The sequence below is a fragment of the Armigeres subalbatus genome, chromosome 2 (genome assembly GCF_024139115.2).
Source record: "Armigeres subalbatus isolate Guangzhou_Male chromosome 2, GZ_Asu_2, whole genome shotgun sequence".
NCBI classification, from domain to species: Eukaryota; Metazoa; Arthropoda; class Insecta; order Diptera; family Culicidae; genus Armigeres; species Armigeres subalbatus.
In genome coordinates this window covers 148,593,364-148,612,886 of record NC_085140.1, presented here as the reverse complement: position 1 = coordinate 148,612,886, position 19,523 = coordinate 148,593,364, and the positions used below count along the sequence as shown (strand labels likewise).

Here is a 19,523-nt window from a genome sequence, read left to right as displayed (position 1 = left end):
TCAACTTCAGCATAATCAACGTCCATAGCCCACACTCCGGAAGCACTGATGATGATAAGGAAGCATTCTACGCGCAGCTGGAACGTGAGTACGACAGCTGCCCAAGACACGACGTCAAAATCATCATAGGAGATTTGAACGCTCAGGTTGGCCAAGAGGAGGAGTTTAGACCGACTATTGGAAAGTTCAGCGCTCACCGGCTGACGAACGAAAACGGCCTACGACTAATTGATTTCGCCGCCTCCAAGAATATGGCCATTCGTAGCACCTACTTCCAACACAGCCTCCCGTATCGGTACACCTGGAGATCACCACTGCAGACAGAATCACAAATCGACCACGTTCTGATTGATGGACGGCACTTCTCCGACATTATCGACGTCAGGACATATCGTGGCGCTAACATCGACTCTGACCACTATCTGGTGATGGTTAAACTGCGCCCAAAACTATCCGTCATCAACAATGTTCGGTACCGACGACCGCCGCGGTACGACCTAGAGCGACTGAAGCAACCTGATGTCGCCACTGCATACGCGCAGCATCTCGAGGCAGCGTTGCCGGAAGAGGGTGAGCTCGATGGGGCCCCTCTTGAGGACTGCTGGAGTACAGTTAAAGCAGCCATTAACGACGCAGCGGAGAACAACGTCGGGTATATGGGTCGAAGTCGACGGAACGATTGGTTCGACGAAGAGTGCAGACAGATTCTGGAGGAGAAGGACGCAGCGCGGGCGGTTGCGCTGCAGCAAGGTACCCGGCAGAACGTGGAACGTTATAGACGGAAGCGGAGACAGCAGACCCGCCTTTTTCAGGAGAAGAAACGCCGCCTGGAAGAAGCGGAGTGCGAGGAGATGGAACAGCTGTGCCGTTCTCAAGATACACGCAAGTTCTATCAGAAGCTCAACGCATCCCACAAAGGCTTCGTGCCGCGAGCCGAAATGTGCCGGGATAAGGATGGGAGCATCTTGACGGACGAACGTGTGGTGATCGAAAGGTGGAAGCAGCACTACGAGGAACATCTGAATGGCGCTGAGAGTACAGGCAGTGAAAGTCAAGGCAGCGGAAGAGATGCCTACGTCAGTTCAGCGGACGATGGAAGCCAACCAGCCCCCACCTTGAGGGAAGTTAAGGATGCCATTCAACAGCTAAAGACCAATAAAGCAGCTGGTAAGGATGGTATCGGAGCTGAGCTCATCAAGATGGGCCCGGAAAAGCTGGCCACTTGCCTGCACAAACTGATAGTCAGAATTTGGGAAACCGAACAGCTACCGGAGGAGTGGAAGGAAGGGGTTATATGCCCCATCTACAAGAAAGGCGACAAACTGGAGTGTGAGAACTTTCGAGCGATCACCATCCTTAATGCCGCCTACAAAGTGATATCCCAGATCATCTTCCGTCGTCTGTCACCATTAGTGAACGAGTTCGTGGGAAGTTATCAAGCCGGCTTCGTTGACGGCCGCTCGACAACGGACCAGATCTTTACTGTTCGGCAAATCCTTCAAAAATGCCGTGAATACCAGGTCCCAACGCACCATCTGTTCGTTGATTTCAAGGCGGCATACGACAGTATAGACCGCGTAGAGCTATGGAAAATTATGGACGAGAACAGCTTCCCTGGGAAGCTTACCAGACTGATCAAAGCAACGGTGGATGGTGTGCAAAACTGTGTGAAGATTTCGGGCGAACACTCCAGTTCGTTCGAATCGCGCCGGGGACTAAGACAAGGTGATGGACTTTCGTGCCTGTTGTTCAACATTGCGCTAGAAGGTGTCATGCGGAGAGCCGGGTGTAACAGCCGGGGTACGATTTTCAACAGATCCAGTCAATTTATTTGCTTCGCGGATGACATGGACATTGTCGGCCGAACATTTGCAAAGGTGGCAGAACTGTACACCCGCCTGAAACGTGAAGCAACAAAAGTTGGACTGGTGGTGAATGCGTCAAAGACAAAGTACATGCTTGTGGGCGGAACCGAGCGCGACAGGGCCCGCTTGGGAAGCAGTGTTACGATAGACGGGGATACCTTCGAGGTGGTCGAGGAATTCGTCTACCTCGGATCCTTGCTAACGGCTGACAACAACGTTAGTCGTGAAATACGAAGGCGCATCATCTGTGGAAGTCGGGCCTACTACGGGCTCCAGAAGAAACTGCGGTCGAAAAGATTCGCCACCGCACCAAATGTGTCATGTACAAGACGTTAATAAGACCGGTAGTCCTCTACGGACATGAAACATGGACAATGCTCGAGGAGGACTTGCAAGCACTCGGAGTATTCGAGAGACGGGTGCTTAGGACCATCTTTGGCGGTGTGCAAGAAGACGGTGTGTGGCGGCGAAGAATGAACCATGAGCTCGCCCAACTCTACGGCGAACCCAGTATCCAGAAGGTAGCTAAAGCCGGAAGGGTACGATGGGCAGGACATGTTGCAAGAATGCCGGACAGCAACCCTGCAAAGATGGTGTTCGCTTCCGATCCGGCAGGTACGAGACGGCGTGGAGCGCAGCGAGCGAGATGGGCAGACCAGGTGCAGAACGACTTGGCGAGCGTGGGGCGTATCCGAGGATGGAGAGATGCGGCCTCGAACCGTGCATTGTGGCGTCAAATTGTTGATTCAGTGTTATCTGTTTAGATGTTAACTAAATAAAAAAAAAAAAAATTGGAAGGGGTAATACGAAGAGCAGGGATTAACACGAGTGGTACAATTTTCAATAAGTCCGTCCAGCTATTTGGCTTCGCCGACGACATAGATATTATGGCACGTAACTTTGAGAAGATTGAGGAAGCCTACATCAGACTGAAGAGGGAAGCCAAGCGGATCGGACTAGTCATCAACACGTCGAAGACGAAATACATGATAGGAAGAGGTTCAAGAGAAGACAATGTGAGCCACCCACCACGAGTTTGCATCGGTGGTGACGAAATCGAGGTGGTAGTTTATGTACTTGGGCTCACTGGTGATTGCCGTACTTTGGACTCCGCAAGACACTCCGATCGAATAGAGTTCGCCGCCGTACCAAACTGACAATCTACAAAACGCTCATTCGATCCGACGATCCGACGGGCACAAGAAGGCGAGGTGCGCAGCGGGCAAGGTGGTTCGATCAGGTGGAAGATGACTTGCGGACCCTCGGTAGACCGCGTGGTTGGCTACGTGAAGCCGTGGACCGAGGTGAATGGAGAAAACTCTTATATACCGCACAGGCCACTTCGGCCTTAGTCTGAATAAATAATAATAAATGGTGTTACGAGAGTTGTGATTAGTTTAAAAAAACACATTAATAAAGATTAAAAAAAAAGTTGTGATTCATTGTATTGAAATCCCTGCTTCGTCATTGACTTACATAAATTGTATTACCGTTCTTTACCGTAAGTTTGTTTCTTGATAGTTGGTAGATTTGTTTGTAATTGAAATTAATTGTTTATTTAGAATCGTCCGCTAGCCAATAAGCTCAGAGCAGAAGAAGGTTTGTTTATGGGGAAGAAAACTAGATTATATGTTTATTGTTTTATTTGTTTATGTTTAATTATCAATTATCAAAGAAAATATATTTTTAGTTGAGTTCGTTCACCAACTCACTTGAGATCGTTTTCTTGCACCCGCAGGGTGTAACAATAACCTACTAGCTTTTAGGAAAATTCTCATATTGTAATAAACATGTGGCTTCGTAAGAATTTTCGCAAAACCGTACACATTTTTTCAATTAAAAAACGTTAGAAATTTTACGGCCTCTGTGGCATAAATAAAAGTGTATAACTGTAGAACCACTGTAGACAATGCTCGAGGAAGACTTGCACTCGGAGTATTCGAGATATGGGTACTTAGGACCATCTTTGGCGGTGTGCACTAAGACGGTGTGTGGCTGCGAAGAATGAACCACGAGCTCGCCCAGCTCTATGGCGAACCCAGTATCCAGAAGGTAGCTTAACCCGGAAGGGTACGATGGGCAGGGCATGATGCAAGAATGCCGGACAGCAACCCTGCAAAGATGGTGTTCGCTTTTGATCCGGCAGGGACGAGACGACATGGAGCGCAATGAGCGAGATGGGCAGACCAGGTGCAGAACGACTTGGCGAGCGCGGGGCGTATTCGAGGATGGAGAGATGCGGTCTCGAACCGTGTATTGTGGCGTCAAATTGTTGATTCAGTGTTATCTGTTTAGATGTAGACTAAATAAATGAAATGAACTGTAGAAACATCATATTACTTTTTTGACTGATAAGAATGGGCAGTTGCTACTTACGTTATTGTTTTCGCTACAAAAGACACACTCTCACCTACATTAGTGCCAGTAAATCAAGTCCGTTCCTAGGTCCGTTCTATCAGATCTTCAAAGTGCGGCATCAATACAGACGTGGCATCTCACCTGGATTTACCCTACTTTAAAAGTGTGATAATAATGAAATTTTATACAATACAAATTTTGGAAGTCGCAAAATAGTTTTCAATTGACAATTAGGTGAGCTGAGTATAATTATTCTCATAGTTCTTGATTATTGGATGGGAAAACAATGTATCTTATGTGCACATGGCGAAGGCAGAAAGTTTCAAAATTGCAAGCACGGTTTGAAGATAGACGCACCAGAAAAATATTGGCACGGATGGCGTTTCTAACGTTTCAGCGGCAAATCAGCGAGTGGCTGATATTGGCGTCAGTAGTAGCTAATTGAGAAAAAAAAAACAATTGGAAACGGTGGTTCTATACCGACCCCGGGTCTTTCTCACAGATAATGTTGTCGGTGAATAAGCTACCACAGTACTACTAATGTTAAGGTAGACAATTATCGCATATTTTCGTGTAGTTCTGTTTTTCAACCCATATTGTGTTTTGACTATGTTTTGACTGCAGGAGATAGCAGCAAAACATTTTTTAACGTAAATTGTAAAATGTTACAATAAGTTCTAGACCAACATTTGAAAAGGGCGTAACAGCCAAAAATAATTCCTTCTGATTCTTCGTTTACGTATATAACTATATATGAAGAAAAGGTATCAGAAGGAATAAATTTTGGCTGTTACGCCCTTTTCAAATGTTGGTCTAGAGTTATCCTTATTGCTTATGGCCTTGGTTACATTGCATACTATTTCAAGACAAAATTTTCAAAACGACTTATCTGCTTTTGTAAACAAAACTTCCAACGACGATTTGACGAATCTGATAGCTCTCCCACGCAAACCAACACCATCAATAGGTAGGTGAAGGATTCCGCTACCTATTGATGGTGTTGGTTTGCGTGGGAGAGCTATCAGATTCGTCAAATCGTCGTTGGAAGTTTTGTTTACAAAAGCAGATAAGTCGTTTTGAAAATTTTGTCTTGATTTAGCTTAGATCATATCGACGGTTTCGTTAAATACAGGCACAACTCGAAATTTGTAAATGTTCAGAAACAACGTTTCAAAATGTACACTCAAAAAAAAGCTTTAATATTTGTGTGAATATTTCGAATTCCATGGATATTTCTGTATGTGTTGACACAAATGGATTAATTTTGTTTGTAGTATTCCGCAAAAAAAATCACTATATAGGGGGAAAGACGGCTTTGGCAGGTTTTGTTCTATTATTGGCAGGGGGTTATTGTCGACCAAATTTTATGAAATTTGGCCACAATATTCTTTGATATGCAAAGAATGTTTAGGCCAAATTTGAGCCTAGTCAGTCATAAAAAACCCCTCTGCCAATAATAGAACAAAACCTGCCAAAGCCGTCATTCCCCCTACATAATTTTGAAATTTTAATTGTAAAAAAATAAAAAATCGTTAAATTTTAAATTTAGAATATCTTTTGATATATTGTGGATTTCGACCTAGGTCTTTGTCAGGTGGAACGTGGAACTTCATTTTAATATGCGTGCTTTGCCATTACAAAAAAAATGAGTTGTGCATCACTAAACCGTCGATATGTGGTGTATTATTGAACGGCGCGTTATAGTGCGAGAGAAACCAAGGTGTGGTACTAACTGACCCCCATTTTATCACGCTCTTCTTGAGAGAATTATAATTAATGTCTTCCTTTTACAACATACAATGTTTGTGGCTTCACGAATGTTGTAGAAAAGTTCTCTTGGAAAACTTTGACGAAGACACGAAATTCGAAACTTAATTACTTTTGGAGTTTTTATTACTTTTTATGCTAACAAGCTTTAAATATGTTCATCATAAGCATACAAGTATATGGAGACGCATGATTCATTGATCCATCAACTACTTGTAACTAAACATTAGGCCGTTACAAATATTTAATTACCTTTTTGTCCTACTGGTCTCCGAAAGGTCGAGTGGGGAGGGGGGGTAATAAAATATTAAAATGAAAAAAATCGAAAAACTCCTCGGATTTGTTAAAGATTGTTTTGAAAATCCTCAAAATTATCCGAATTTTATTTTGTTGCCCCCTCAAAATATGATTTTTTGGCAAAAAAATCCGAGGCGGAGGGGAGACAATAGTAGTTTGTGCAACAAGTTGCAAAAAGGTGATTTTTTTCAGCACGAGTTGTACGTGGCTTGCCGAGTTGGATAAATACTACGAGTGCTGAAAAAATCGAGTTTTGCAACGAGTTGCACACGCTATTTTTTGCAATGATGAAAAATGGACTTAAATTTGATAGATCTGTACCAAAATTGTACAGTCTACTTTACTCCACATGATCATTCGTGCCAATAAATTATGTTGCCGCAGAAAACAATCAGATTCCATGTTACCGTGCCACATTGCATAGTTCGATAAGCCGTGAAGCGATAGATGTACTCGCTATGGAAAATTTTGATGTCATGTCCATCAAACTATTTCATTTATTACGCGACGGAGAAAATACACTATTTGAACACTTACCCAAGCTAATTCAGCAAAACGTAGTCATGTAACTACTGTTCTGATGTTGGTATTTCATTACAGCACCCAAATGAGTGCTATAATGAATATTATGCAACCCATTTGAGTTGCATAATGTTCATTAAAGCACCCATTTCGTTGGTATGGAAAAGTAGGCCGTTTTATCACTCAAAGACGAACTGTAAACCAGGTATTATGATCAGGAATTGCAAAAAATAGTTTTTAAATATTTGTATCGGCCTTATGTGTAAAAATAATAGTAGTTTGTGCAACAAGTTGCAAAAAGATGATTTTTTCAGCACGAGTTGTACGTTTATCTAACGAGGCTTGCCGAGTTGGATAAATACTACGAGTGCTGAAAAAATCGAGTTTTGCAACGAGTTGCACACGCTATTTTTTGCAATGACGAAAAATGGACTTTAATTTGATAAATCTGTACCAAAATTGTACACAATTGTACACCAAAATTTACTCCACATGATCATTCTTGCCAATAAATTATGTTGCTGCGGAGAACAATCAAATTCCATGTTACCGTGCCACATTGCATAGTTCGATAAGCCGTGAAGCGATAGATGTACTTGCCTTAGGAAATTTTTGATGTCATGCCCACCAAACTATTTAATTTATTACGAAGCACATAGGATACACTATTTGAGCGCTTACCCAAGCTAATTCAGCAAAATATAGTCATGTAATTACTGTTCTGATGTTGGTTTTTCATTATAGCACCCAAATGAGTGTTATAATGAATATTATGCAACCCATTTGAGTTGCATAATGTTCATTAAAGCACCCATTTCGTTCGTATGGAAAAGTAGGCCGTTTTATCACTCAAAGATGAACTGTAAACCAGATATTATGATCAGAAATTGCAAAAAAGATTTTAAATATTCTATAAACCAGATGCGCGGCTACAAAACAAGATCATGCTGAGGGTGGCTGAGTTCGATTCCCGGTCAGGTCTAGGAAATTTTTGGGTTGGAATAAAAAATATCATCGTGTTAGCCTCATTATATACGAATGCAAAAATTGTAACTTGGCTTAGAAACTTCGCAGTTAATAACTGTGGAAGTGCTTAATGAACACTTATCCGCGAAGAGGCCATGTCCCATTGGGTCATGTTATGCCAATAAGAAGAAGAAAAAGAACAGTGATGGCCATTTGCGTCATGTTACAATCAAAAATAACTTCTTCTGAGATTAAGGCCAACTAGAGGTTTCACAGGTTTGAAGCCAGAATACGGTAGATTTATTTCTGATTTGCATAGTAAGAAAAGGCTTTCGATTAAACATACGTTACATTCGCTTACAACAATGTTCGGTACCAACGACCGCCGCGGTACGACTTAGAGCGACTAAGCAACCTGATGTCGCCACTGCATACTTGCAGCATCTCGAGGCAGCGTTGCCGGAAGAGGGTGAGCTCAATAGGGTCCTCTTGAGGACTGCTGGAATACAGTCAAAGCAGCCATTAACGACGCAGCGGAGAACAACGTCGGGTATATGGGTCGAAGTCGACGGAACGATTGGTTCGACGAAGAGTGCAGACAGATTCTGGAGGAGAAGGACGCAGCGCGGGCGGTCGCGCTGCAGCAAGGTACCCGGCAGAACGTGGAACGTTATAGACGGAAGCGGAGACAGCAGACCCGCCTTTTTCAGGAGAAGAAACGCCGCCTGGGAGAAGCGGAGTGCGAGGAGATGGAACAGCTGTGCCGTTCTCAAGATACAACCAAGTTCTATCAGAAGCTCAACGCATCCCGCAAAGGCTTCGTGCCGCGAGCCGAAATGTGCCGGGATAAGGATGGGAGCATCTTGACGGACGAACGTGTGGTGATCGAAAGGTGGAAGCAGCACTACGAGGAACATCTGAATGGCGCTGAGAGTACAGGCAGTGAAAGTCAAGGCAGCGGAGGAGATGACTACGTCAGTTCAGCGGATGATGGAAGCCAACCAGCCCCCACCTTGAGGGAAGTTAAGGATACCATTCAATAGCTAAAGACCAATAAAGCAGCTGGTAAGGATGGTATCGGAGCTGAGCTCATCAAGATGGCCCCGGAAAAGCTGGCCACTTGCCTGCACAAACTGATAGTCAGAACCTGGGAAACCGAACAGCTGCCGGAGGAGTGGAAGGAAAGGGTTATATGCCCCATCTACAAGAAAGGCGACAAACTGGAGTGTGAGAACTTTCGAGCGATCACCATCCTTAATGCCGCCTACAAAGTGATATCCCAGATTATCTTCCGTCGTCTGTCACCATTAGTGAATGAGTTCATGGGAAGTTATCAAGCCGGCTTCGTTGACTGCCGCTCGACAAGGGACCAGATCTTTACTGTACGGCAAATCCTTCAAAAATGCCGTGAATACCAGGTCCCAACGCACCATCTGTTCGTTGATTTCAAGGCGGCATATGACAGTATAGACCGCATAGAGCTATGGAAAATTATGGACGAGAACAGCTTCCCTGGGAAAATTTACCAGACTGATCAAAGCAACGGTGGATGGTGTGCAAAACTGTGTGAAGATTTCGGGCGAACACTCCAGTTCGTTCGAATCGAGCCGGGGACTAAGACAAGGTGATGGACTTTCGTGCCTGTTGTTCAACATTGCGCTAGAAGGTGTCATGTGGAGAGCCGGGTGTAACAGCCGGGGCACGATTTTCAACAGATCCAGCCAATTTATTTGCTTCGCGGATGACCCAAGTAGCGCACATGTTTCACATAGGTTACCGCAACTGATATGTGACCAGTCACAATTAAGTTGCTGCAACTATTTTCGTCTGACTTGTGCTGCTCGGGGACATGGACATTGTCGGCCGAACATTTGCAAAGGGTGGCAGAACTGTACACCTGCCTGAAACGTGAAGCAACAAAAGTTGGACTGGTGGTGAATGCGTCAAAGACAAAGTACATGCTTGTGGGCGGAACCGAGCGCGGCATGGCCCGCCTGGGAAACAGTGTTACGATAGACGGGGATACCTTCGAGGTGGTCGAGGAATTCGTCTACCTCGGATCCTTGCTAACGGCTGACATCAACGTTAGTCGTGAAATACGAAGGCGCATCATCTGTGGAAGTCGGGCCTACTACGGGCTCCAGAAGAAACTGCGGTCGAACAAGGTTCGCCACCGCACCAAATGTGTCATGTACAAGACGCTTATAAGACCGGTTGTCCTCTACGGACATGAAACATGGATAATGCTCGAGGAGGATTTGCAAGCACTCGGAGTATTCGTGAGACGGGTGCTTAGGACCATCTTTGGCGGTGTGCAAGAAGACGGTGTGTGGCGGTGAAGAATGAACCATGAGCTCGCCCAACTCTACGGCGAACCCAGTATCCAGAAGGTAGCTAAAGCCGGAAGGGTACGATGGGCAGGACATGTTGCAAGAATGCCGGACAGCAACCCTGCAAAGATGGTGATCGCTTCCGATCCGGCAGGTACGAGACGGCGTGGAGCGCAGCGAGCGAGATGGGCAGACCAGGTGCAAAACGACTTGGCGAGCGTGGGGCGTATCCGAGGATGGAGAGATGCGGCCTCGAACCGTGCATTGTGGCGTCAAATTGTTGATTCAGTGTTATCTGTTTAGATGTAAACTAAATAAATGAAAATGAAATACATTTGCTTACAACTCGAAAGTTCAAGTATTAAATTAAAGCCAATTACTTTTGCTTTGTTGTGCATATGAGATTGTCTGTCTCAATTTTTCCCTTGTGAGTTGAAGTTATATCAAATATGACTAAAAAAAAATAATGAAAACTTCTATAACTTTTCATTTTTTTTAGTTGCAACAGTTTGCAAATACATGCAAACTGTTCTAGCCCTTGGAAAATTGAAAAAATCCCAAGGAATTACAAAAGGTTCTCCTGTGGAACTATAGAAACATTTCCGAAGAATTCTCCATGGGGAATTCAGGAGCATTATTTATGCTCATATTCACGACATCTGATAGGAGAATAAAACATACACGCACATAACATATGTGTAACTCGGGTTCAAAAAGATGTACCCAAGTACAGATACAGTACAGTACAGTACAGTACAGATACAGATGCTAACTTCACGTTCATCATTGGCCCGCTTGTCCCGGGCAATGATCCAGTATGGGATTATTGCTTACTTCTAATTGAACTCGTGGATCTGATTCTGTCTAAATCGTTCTCAGAACAAGATTTGTTCCGATTACAAAAGCTGATTGAACATCACCATAGCTCATACGTACATTTGTTTAATGATACTTTGAAACCAAAGCATCACTTTATCCTACACTATCCAAATGTTATACGGCAATGTGGACCAGTTAATAGAATGATGTGCTTCAGGTATGAAGCGAAACATAAAAGTCTAAAAGAATATGCTCATGCTATCTCATCACGAAGTAATATCGCTTTTTCTTTAAGTATTAAAACATGCCTACAATTTAGTTACGCTCTGCACAATAAAACATTCCTACAACCAGATCAGGAGAATAAATTTACTAATCAAGTGTTAGGATCAAGGCCGTATGTTGGTAAAATTGTTGGAAATTGCCCATTCTCTTCTAATGAAGTTGTCCAGTTTGCACAAAGTGTGAATTTCAAAGGCGCGGACTTCAAAGTCGGTAACTTTGTAGCAACAAACTGTAACCATGAACTGAGAATACATGAAATTGAAGAGTTTGTGAAACATGATAATGAGATTTACATAATATGTCGAAATTGGGCTGTAGGAGATTATTCAAAATTCTTTCTTGCATACGAGGCAATTCATCGATGCGAAACAATGAATGTTATTGAGCTTAAAGTTGTTGTAGGAGCTCCGTTCGGTATTCACGAGGTGAACAATAAATATTTGTTCAAAGTGAACAGTCAATTTTTGTGAATAAATAACACATAATGTATTAGTATTAAGGTACATTTAAGCTTATTCTGTTTGTAACTAATTACAAAAATAAATGTTATAAAACTAACAAAAACAAAATTTTTCTTTATTTCCTATACCACAAAGGTGAAATTTCACACTTTGATTCTACTTTTTCTCTCGATGACAGCTGGCGGTCTTCTCATCCCATATGAGGCAAAGCCTAAATACATATATAGAACAGTCCAAAATACGTTCGTTGCTTTATGATTTCAATTGGGGTTCAGTATAAACTTCTTAGTTTAGTGTATAAATTTTATAGTACTGCTTTGTGGAATTTGTCAGACATCAGTTTATTATTTATAATTAATATTATGAATCTCTTAATGCATCTCATTATTCTCATAATGTGGATATTGAAATCTATTTCAATATTCATAAGGTATAGTTATGGCGTTCATAACCAGCTTTATAGAAACATAAGGTATTTTAATGGATAAATTCATCCAGATTATGAATTATTCTACAAGGAAAAGATAGATTCATAATGTTATTACATGATTTTATGATCAATTCATATGGACACATCGGGATAAAATTAAACCTGTTTCATAAGGCGTTTTATTGACTTTGTTATATTATGCTTATGGCTAAATTTCAAAAGGCATGTTATTGGATTTCTTATGTTCATTTGGCTGAGTGTAGAGAACATCGTAATGCCAAAGGAATTATACCAGTTCACTTTCGAAACACGGAAAAATATATTGTAAACACAATCAAACCTTACACAGTTAGATGACTTTACTCATTAATGGGTACTGTTTTCATGTTGATATTATTCCCACAGTGAAAAAGTCACCCTTTCTCTCAAAAATGCCTCCCCCATTTTAATGAGGAGACATTCTACTTTGAAAATTTTGGTTAATTTACCCAAATTCCTCTGTTTGATCATTACAAAATTAGATTTGAAAGAACAATTGATTTTAGTTCAATCAAAGTTAATTGCCTATATTCCGGGTATTAAACCACCCGACTTGGACATTAATTTACAATGTTCTGAAAACTCATACGTGAATATGTACATAATGTGGAAGATTTTTGATTTGAAAAATGTATTGGAGGTAACCACTTTCCCTTCGATGGGACTCGAACCCACGAGCCTCAGTATGCTAGACTGGTGCTTTAACCAACTAAGCTACGAAGGACCTCCGTCGGCCTTCGCACAATTTACGATGAAGAACTATGATACACATCCAGTTCATCACACACATCCAGCAAGAAGATTAGTGTTTACTCGGTGAAGCTATTAGCATTTTTCTGCAGTGTGGTTTGAGAAAATTTCGTTTCTTTAACCCTAGAAAAGTAATAAATTCACCCATACAACACTCCAGCAAATAGCTAATAGCTTTGCTTAATTCTATATTAACTGAATTAGTATCACGGTTCTTCACCGTAAATTGTGCCATTTAACTGCAAATCACTGTTTTTCGATGCTTCTGCATACATTCTCCCATATAAACTTTCAACGAGTTTAGCACGGTCTAAACGTTGACCGATTTGGCTGAAATTTTATCCAGAGCATCAGGGCATCAAATAGAATCGCCCATCAAGAAATTTGAAAAAGTGTTTTGACGTAGAATTACGTCTTTCGGTAAGATAGGGGGGTCATTAAAAAGTTTCAAATTTGGGACCTTCACGAAAAGAGGTCAGGAAGTAAAACTCAATAACTCAGCCGTTTTTGAACGGATTCAAGCGATTTTGGTATGAATCGTTCAGTTTACTCTCTAAGATTTTATACTATTGTAAACTATTGTATAACTATTGTAAACAATTGATTCAATGCATTTAACAATTGAAAATCCGATTTCGACAGGTAGTGTTAAAATTTTACTTTTACCGTAAATTGCCTACATTTCGGCCATATCCATCCATAATGAACATGCAAAAACATATTGAATTTTGCCACTATCGAACTAAACGTAATTCAACGTTCAATTTGCTATCGTATCTTAATTACAACCTTCTATTTTTTTAGCCATTTTACCGTACAGGTACACAAATTGTCCGAAAAATAGATCACTGACTTTCGGGCGGATAGACCCGATTCACGAGCAGCAACCGAAGACCGCCTACTGTGGCCATCCAGCATTGCACAATGTCAATGAGAAAAAATGTCCATAACGCGAATAAATTCAATATCTCGGTTCCCTTAATCAGCCCTTGATCTGAATGAAACTCAAAGGCGTTCAACAATAGCATTTATTTTGGCTAATAAAGGCCTAATTTTGTAAAATTAATCTTTTTTGATACCCTAAAAACGAGTGAGTTATATGTATGTTTGATGCTTCAAGTACCATATATTTTATTGCATAATTCGAAACACGGCTACGTAGCACATTCAAAGTGAAAAACAGGCTTTTTCGTGTGGACGAGTCGCCAAGTAATATACAATTAATGTGACTCAAATTTTGAGTTAATTTATTTGTCAGTGCAGGGCCTAACTTTTATACCACTTTTTAGTGCCGTGTCGTTTTTCTCAGATGACAGAACGATGTTCCCTATACCAGTTAAACAACTTTGGCGAGAAGCAAAAGGGGGCCAACTTTTTGCAACGGTTTCGCTTCGAAGTTGCACTTATGTTATGTGATACACGCCTTTGAGCATGCTGTAACTTGAATGGTTATTGTAATCATAAACCAGATCATTCTGTCATAAAAAAAAACTTAGAAAAACAATTCGCACGCGAACAAAGCATAAGTCATCCTCAAACATCATATCATCGACTTCCGACAAGGGCCTGCCCAAAAGGATAAGAAACCTTGTTGTGACATCGTCGCGCCAGTTGGTGGCAGGTTTGCTTTCGCCTGGAAAACTTCCTAAACCCATCCGCCGCCGCTGTCGCCTTCCGACTGCCTTCCCCGAAGCCCGGAAATGGAAAGCTAATAACTGTTGCCTTCAATCAACCCACGAAGGGGACTTTCTACTTTTGCACGATTTTCGACTTGGGATAAGAAGACACTTTGATGTTTCAGGAAATAATTCGTCTTATCACGAGTCTCATTGGCACCGCAACCGGGAGAGTGTTACAAGTGCCACTTAATTGTCGGGGAAAAACAAACACCAGCTTTCAAAGGGGAGTTTCTTTGGAGATGTTTTGTCCAGTGGCTACTGGTACCAAGGCCATTTGAGGGGAAGTGGCAAAAGTGAAAAGAGTATTTAATTGGCGATAAAATTTTATTTCCGCGACTTTCGGGTAACCAAGAATCTTCCAGGAAATAAAAATGACATTTGGTAAATAAAGAAACCCCAATTAAAAAATGATGGAGTTTTTAATTGGTTCCGGGGGAACGTTTTATTACGCCACCAAACATGATTTTGGTTTTTTTAGGGTTGAATAAAAGTTGCAAATTGCTACGACTTGAATTTTAATTTTAAATGAGGCCACTGCAAAAACGCTACCAGCAAATACTACTTCAGGAAATAATTTTACACTTATTTGGAAATTAGGATGAAAATCAAAGGTACGTTTTATTGAATAAATTGAAGCTATAGCCAAAAAGTACCTTTATTTTACATATTCTAATCCAAAGAAAAGCACAGCAAGTTTTAAATTACAACCAGAAAATGTTTTCGTTCGATTAGAAAGCTATTTAGAGTTATCCAGAGCTTGGGGAATGTCATTAGATCTTCACTTGACATAAGACCCCATTTAATTACACCACTTGAGTGTTATTTTAAAGTTACGAATTTAACCTCAACAGTAGTTTCGCGTAAGTATCTCTGCTTACGGGTCCGCCACCACCGTTTTTTGGCCCTTCATACAGCAGTGAATTGAAATCAGTATGGTATTTAAATTCGACTGTACTATTAGGCGGAGCCATATGCAGAGCAAGACTCAAGCTAGGATGGGGGATAACTACATACATACATACATACATATGAATTTTGACCTCAACAGTAAACAGACAAAGTGTTTCTGTTCATGTTTCTCAACTATCTTGAATAGACATTTCATTTTTATCTTAATTAATCCATTCCATCAAAAACAAGCTGTAAGCCATAGATGATCTTAGAACATTAGCTTCTTTAAAAGCGTAGAAAGTTCATGGAAAAATGTACCCGACCATATTGCGTATATCTGGCTAATAGCTCACGCAAGTACACAATCTCTACTTGATCAGTGCATTTGCTGATGAAGAATATGTCTAGCTACCAGACAATTTAAAAACTCACGCTCACTCTAATGCGAACGTGCACTACACACATGTGGAAGTGTTAGATTGACAAATGGATTTTGAGTGCTTCGACTATGCGTCCGATTTGGGAATCTCGGGCTCATTCAGTAGCCGCTAAATTACGAAGGCCGACGGAGGTCCATCGTTGCTTAGTTGGTGAAAGCACCAGTCTAGCGTACTGAGGGTGGTGGGTTCGAGACCCATCGAAGGGAAGTGGTTACCTCCAATGTATTTTTCAAACCAAAATCTTCCACATAATGTACATATTCACATTTGAGTTTTCAGAACATAGTAAATTAATGTCCTAGTCGGGTGGTCCAATACCCGAAAAAAAGGCAAGTAACTTTGATATACTGGCAAGCAATTCATGGGGGAAATGATAACGGAACCCCAAATCTTGGTTTTGTTTTGTAGCCACGCATTTTGCCACACGGCTAAGGAGGGCTCCAACTTCCAAGTATATGTCGAGAATTGATTCTTATTTTCGATAAAGCCGTCTAATCAAAATCATTGGATGGCAACTGTTTCTAGCATGGAGCTGATTTCAAGCTAAATTAGTGCAAAAAACATTGTGGAAAAATGTCTTTGTAAGCCTAGATCCCTCCTATGCAACGGCCAAACATAAACATTTTTTCCCTGACATTCAATGTTTCAGAAATTGTTCTTCAGAAATTGAAGATTTTTAACACCACCGGAAATTTCTATAAGGATTCCTGCGGTATATCATTCTGAAATTATTTCAAAATTACATGTAAAATTTGTTCAGAAATTAAGCAAGATTTTTTAATTCCACATAAACTTTCTCTAAAAATACAAACTCTAGAATTTCTTCACAAACTTTTTGAGAATTTCTCCAGTAAGTCCATTTGGAAATCAACACATTACTTCGAAAATTCATTCAAGAGTTTATCCAAATAATCCTCCAGGGATTCAAGCCAGAAATTTCTTTGGAAATTTCATTAGTAAATACTCCAGGAATTGTTTCATGAAACCGTCCAGGTCCTCCTTCGGCCACAAAAATTTCATCATTAATTCTTCTTATAGAAAAATATCCCGGTGCCACTCATTGAATTTTCTAAGGAATACCTTGAGGAATTTTTGGAGAGTTTCAAAATAAGTTTCTAGAGAAATTTTCGGAGCAAACTCCGGGGAATTCATGGAGACATTTTTGAACGAATTCTTGAAGTGAATTCCGTATGATTTTTTTAAGTGAATACCTGAATATGATTCGGGGGAATTTTCAAGGTAAATTCTTAAGGATATTCAGGGGAATTTTTGAAGGAAATTAGCGGAAGAAATTCAGAAAAGTTTTCTGGGTGATTTCTTGACGAACTGTTTGGAATTTTTCAGGGGAATTTCGGCAGTAATTTATGAAGATGTGTAGAAATTTTCCATATAAGAGTTAATGACTGAAGTTGTACTTTTGAAATTGATGTCGTTCGGCGGTTGTTATGTTATCGATCATTTAGTAATTTGCGTTCGAACATTTAGTAGAGGCTAAATTTCAAAATGTGTTGTATGGTGGACTTCTAGTGTAAAGGTTTATCTACAACTCTGCCTAACAGTTCGTTGTTGATTTTCACTAATAACGGTGCTATAGCTCAATAAGCAGTAAATTATACTAAATGATTGCATTTCTGTTATAATATAGTATAAGTTACTGCTACTAGCGAACGCAGATTACTAAATGATCGATAACATCCTTGTGCGCAACTTTCGGGTAAATTTCTGTATGAACTTCCGAAGGAACTTTCGGAGAAAATCTTGTAGGAACTTTTGGAGACACTCCTGGAAGAACTTCCGGAAGAATTGCTGAAGGAACTTCCGGATCAATTCTTGGAGGAACTTCCGGAGGAATTCCTGGAGGAACTTCCGGATGAATTCCTGGAGGAACTTCCGGAGGAACTTCCGGAGGAATTTCTGGAGGAACTTCCGAAAGAATTCCTGGAGCAACTTTCGAAGGAATTCCTGGAGGAACTTCCGGAGGAACTTCCGGAGGAACTTCCGGAGGAATTCCTGGAGGAACTCCCGGAGGAATTCCTGGAGGAACTTCCGGAGGAATTCCTGGAGGAACTTCCGGAGGAATTCCTGGAGGAACTTCCGGAGGAATTCCTGGAGGAACTTCCGGAGGAATTCCTGGAGGAACTTCCGGAGGAATTCCTGGAGGAACTTCCGGAGGAATTCCTGGAGGAACTTCCGGAGGAATTCCTGGAGGAACTTCCGGAGGAATTCCTGGAGGAACTTCCGGAGAAACTCCTGGAGGAACTTCCGGAGGAACTCCCCCATTTGGGACACACCTGATTTCTACTGTCTACCGTTTCTACAAATTTTTCAAACTGCATTTTACATTCCTTATGGCATCAAATCAAAACAGGAGTCCAAAGTATTAGTAATAGAAATAGTTGTTCAGTGATTTTTTAGAATTTCAAGGAGACAGAAATTGTGTCGCCTAAAACGGGGTGGACTGTGTTGACTGTGTGGTACTGTGTTTTACGCTTTCCCAACCAGGGCTCTTCGATCAATTTGCCATAGATACGATGTAGTTTTTCGCTAGTATTTGTTAATATTTCTGGATACTGTCGAAAGTTTAGAGTTGGTTATTCCTTGGTTTTTACTGTCCGATCTGTTACATCAATATATCAATCAACTAAGTTTCTGAGAAAAAATATAAAAAGGACATACATGCCCTCAAATAATTCGGATTATTTCTGGTATTCGGTAATCTGAACATGCATTTGAAATTTGAACCAGTTTTCCAAAACTTAATTAGTTCTCCCATCGAAAGCTGCCAGATCAATATTTCACGAAGTTATGGTCATTCGAATTTGGTAAAATTCTGCCTGTCCCGACCATTCTGTCCAAACCCTGTAGATTAAACTGTGGTAATACTACGTTTGAGCTTCCTGTAAAATTCGGTATATTGATTTTGAAAAAGCAGTTTTATTTGCTTCTATCTGTACATGTTATGCTCATATTATTTGAATGGTAAAATAAACCGTATGCCAATAAAATCAACTCTGGAATTCGATCAAGGTGATTATATCTATATTAACATAAGTGCTTCGATTCGTCTGATGCAAACAATCAAATAGTTCCATGTTCTAATATAGTCATAGTACATGTGGATTGCGGATATATCATATGCTGTAAAAAGTAATAAGTGGAGAACCACATGATTACGAAAATATGGTTTTAAAAAATTCATATGATGTGCGATACGAAATCAAATGAAACGGATGAAAATAATGTACGGCATGCAATCTTTCGGAAATCAAATTACCTGCTCAGGTTGTGTAGTGGGTGCAACAATACTGGTCCTTGCTGAATCTACATAGACGATTAAGTTGCCTGTGAATAGCACAAACCGGATGGAAGTTGACAGCGAGCAAACATGCAACGACTACGAATAGAATCTGGAAAACTAGACGACGGAATCGAACTGATTCGTGTTGCAGGTGGAACATCATTTGAGAAAGCTTCCACGCCCAATCAGACGATTTGGCTGAAATTTTCAGTTCAGGAGCAGTACCAATAAACTGGGTTGTCTATTCAAAATTCTCGAAATTCATATACAAAATTTACGAAAATAATAACATACTGAAACCATACTGGCTACCGCACTTCAGCTTC

At 41.0% G+C, this 19,523-nt stretch overlaps 1 protein-coding gene across 5 annotated transcripts in view; it reads right to left on the bottom strand.

Annotated features, from left to right (window-relative positions):
- Nucleotides 1-19,523, bottom strand: part of LOC134210992 (band 7 protein AGAP004871) — a 457,813-nt gene that overhangs the window by 38,274 nt on the left and 400,016 nt on the right. The window lies entirely within an intron of this gene.